The sequence below is a fragment of the Gossypium hirsutum genome, chromosome A10, assembly GCF_007990345.1.
Source record: "Gossypium hirsutum isolate 1008001.06 chromosome A10, Gossypium_hirsutum_v2.1, whole genome shotgun sequence".
Taxonomy (NCBI): Eukaryota; Viridiplantae; Streptophyta; class Magnoliopsida; order Malvales; family Malvaceae; genus Gossypium; species Gossypium hirsutum.
The window spans coordinates 1706073-1710096 of NC_053433.1; the positions used below are offsets into that span (position 1 = coordinate 1706073).

General features: G+C 31.1%; 1 long non-coding RNA gene across 1 annotated transcript; it reads left to right on the forward strand.

Annotated features, from left to right (window-relative positions):
- Positions 1 to 934: 934 nt before the first annotated feature.
- On the forward strand, positions 935 to 3732 carry LOC121208543 (uncharacterized). Its single transcript, XR_005903658.1, has 2 exons — positions 935 to 1289; positions 3679 to 3732. It is a non-coding gene; the product is annotated as an uncharacterized lncRNA (long non-coding RNA).
- The last annotated feature ends 292 nt before the right edge of the window (positions 3733 to 4024 follow it).

Sequence of the window (4024 nt, forward strand, 5' to 3'; positions counted from 1 at the left end):
GAGTGTTCTTGAACTCTATTTATATCCTCTTGACGACTTGTAGTCATTACAGACATTAATTTGAGCATTAAATGCAATTGTAGGGGCATAAGTAGTGGTAAATTTGGTCTTTGGAGTCCGATTCGTCCCTTAGAAATATGGTAGTTGAACCTGTGAGTATCGCATCAAAGATGGAAAGGGTTCAATACCTTATTAGAGTAGCTTTTAGAGAAATTATTGTTTACTTTCTCTTTTTTCGGTTTTACTCTATATCTAGTTTTTAATTTTAAAACTTATACAAAAACATTTTACTTTCCTCTAAAATGTCACATCACATTTTACAAGCCATTTAATAGTTAAATTAAGGGCTTGTATAATGGCAATGCTAGATTGGTTTCATATAGGTAGTTTTGAGATGTAATTAGAATGTTTTGTAATTTGGGTCAACTTTAAAATGAAAGACATAGTTTGAGGATGTGTAGTGCAATTAACACAAAATTTTAAGAATAATTTATGAAAAGAGATAAATATCAAATTTATACATGAACTTTGGTCCAATGTGCAATTTGTTACATCAACTTTAATTATACACCTAGACCTCGATATGTGGCTCTAATATATAAATGAAAGTATTATTTTGATTCAATTATACGCATTTAAAAAATGAATACATACATTTATTTTCATATGTATGGCATTACACATTACATCAAAATTCATGTATGCTTTGGTATTTACACCATTAATAATGATATAAAATGAAATCAGTTTAATCTATTTTTGGCCACTCAAATAATTAACATTCACCAAACCCAATTTTCAATAATTATAGGATTGTCGAACTTAAAAATAGTATGATTAGTGGCTAAGTTTAAAATTAAAAGAAAATTAATTGCCGTTATATTCGGTAATTTACTAGTTTTAATACGCTAATCATGATAATAAACATATTGCATCTCTCCATTGCTAATCACTTCTTTCTCTCTTCTTTTTTAAAAAAAAACAATTGTTGTTTAATAAACACAGAGACCACATTTTGAAGCAAAAATGGCACGCCAACTTGTTGTTCTTGCTTTGGTTTTGATTTTTCTCGCAGGCGTCATTTCCACCGACGCCTCTTCCGCTGGTGGCAGCCCTGCAAGTGCACCAGCTGGAGCTTCTACAGTTGGCAGTACTGCTAGTTCCTCCCCTACTTCTCAGGCTACCAATCCAGGTCTTAGCGATGGTATCCCTATTGATGACCCGTAGAATGATTGTCAACGAAATGTCGATAAATCATTAAATAAATTGTAATTTAAAAGAATGGTGAGGTTTTGGAAAATAAATAATTAATAGAATGTTATGTTTTTCATTAAGTTTATGAACTGGTTTTCATATATATCATTTCACTTACAACATTATACTCTTAACAAATCTACTAAAACGAGTAGATTGGTGAACTGTGTTTTTTTTGTGTGTGTGAATTATGAGTGGATGGTAAAGCCATAACAACAACACGACTAACGTGATTTGAATTCAGGCCATATCTAGGGCGGTGAATACCTTAACCATAAGTCAACACACTTATCTCGATGAATTGTGTTTTAAGTATTAATTATAATAATAGTTAAAGCATTCATTGAGTAAACAAAGAAAGAAGCCATCAGTGGTTGACAATGGCGGTTGGAATTTGGTATTTGTAACGCTCCCATTATGTAATAATTTTTATATTAAGAAAAAAAAACATATCAATTAATAACGACATCTGGCCAAACTACTAATAAATAATAAAGAATATATCACTACCAAACTCTAAATAATGTTGATCTTCTCACCCCAGCAGTAGCCAAGGTTGTAGCCATGTCATTATCTTTCATATAAACCAATGCGAATTTAACACAAACCAGTTGGTGTCACAACTCCACACCGCTTCCTTAAACTCCTCCAATGTGAAAGATAACTCGAGTTTCACAGCATCTTTCTCAAATATTTTCTTAAACTTCAAATCCATATCCATCATCCATTTTCACAATGAGTAGCTAAAGTAATTTCTGAACGATTTGAACATTTTTTCCTTCAACAACTTTGTGTCATTGCACCACGAATCCCTAAATTTAAAACAGTGCACCATCTTCTTAAATTGCAATAGAAAAAACAACTTTCAAGATATTTTTATACAGTAAATATTAACTATGTTTAAAGCTCAATATAAACCAAGGGGAGGGATGGATTGATGTTTTAAAATTTTGGAAGAAATATGGAAAAGGAAAATCAACATAAGGATTTATAGTGGTTCGATCCCCATTGTCTAGCTCTACTACATTAACTTACCACAACTAAAGATTTTTCCAAATTCACGAATTTGAAAATGTCAAGGACAATGTTTAACCTTTAAAATCACTATATTTTAAGTATGCAAGATAGAGTTGCTTCCCCTTAGGGTTTTCATCCGAAAACCTTAAGTAAACCCTTACTAAGATAAGAAATAAATTTTGAACAAAGAGTACCTCTTAAACACTAATTTACAACAATATTGGCCACTCGAATGATTTTACATCACTTGAAAGATTTAAATAAATAATTACACAAGTGGGTTCATGAGAAAATATGAGAAATACAATAAAAAAGATTGGAGTTATGCACAATAAACTTTGTTACCTTGTTTCTTATCTTGTTATGAGTGTTCTTGAACTCTATTTATATCCTCTTGATGATTTGTAGTCATTACAGACATTAATTTGAGCATTAAATGCAATTGTAGGGGCATAAGTATTGGTAAATTTGGTCTTTGGAGTCCGATTCGTCCCTTAGAAATATGGTAGTTATACCTGTGAGTATCGCATCAAAGATGGAAAGGGTTCAATACCTTATTAGTGTAGCTTTTAGAGAAATTATTGTTTACTTTCTCTTTTTAAGAATAATTTATGAAAGGAGATAAATATCAAATTTATACATGAACTTTGGTCCAATGTGCAATTTGTTACATCAACTTTAATTATACACCTAGACCTCGATATGTGGCTCTAATATATAAATGAAAGTATTATTTTGATTCAATTATACGCATTTAAAAAATGAATACATACATTTATTTTCATATGTATGGCATTACACATTACATCAAAATTCATGTATGCTTTGGTATTTACACCATTAGTAATGATATAAAATGAAATCAGTTTAATCTATTTTTGGCAATTCTAATAATTAACATTCGCCAAACCCAATTTTCAATAATTATAGGATTGCCAAACTTAAAAATAGTATGATTAGTGGCTAAGTTTAAAATTAAAAGAAAATTAATTGCCGTTATATTCGGTAATTTACTAGTATTAATACGCTAATCATGATAATAAACATATTGCATCTCTCCATTGCTAATCACTTCTTTCTCTTTTCTTTTTTTTTAAAAAAAATTGTTGCTTCATAAACACAGAGACCACATTTTGAAACAAAAATGGCACGCCAACTTGTTGTTCTTGCTTTGGTTTTGATTTTTCTCGCAGGCGTCATTTCTACCGACGCCTCTTCCGCTGGTGGCAGCCCAGCAAGTGCACCAGCTGGAGCTTCTACAGTTGGCAGTACTGCTAGTTCCTCCCCTACTTCTCAGGCTACCAATCCAGGTCTTAGCGATGGTATCCCTATTGATGACCCGTAGAATGATTGTCAACGAAATGTCGATAAATCATTAAATAAATTGTAATTTAAAAGAATGGTGAGGTTTTGGAAAATAAATAATTAGTTCTATAAATAGAATGCTATGTTTTTCATTAAGTTTATGAACTGATTTTCATATATATCATTTCACTTACAACATTATACTCTTAACAAATCTACTAAAACGAGTAGATTGGTGAACTGTGTTTTTTTTTGTGTGAATTATGAGTGGATGGTAAAGCCATAATAACAACACGACTAACGTGATTTGAATTCAGGCCATATCTAGGGCGGTGAATACCTTAACCATAAGTCAACACACTTATCTCGATTAATTGTGTTTTAAGTATTAATTATAATAATAGTTAAAGCATTCATTGAGTAAACAAAGAAAGAAGCCATCAGTGGT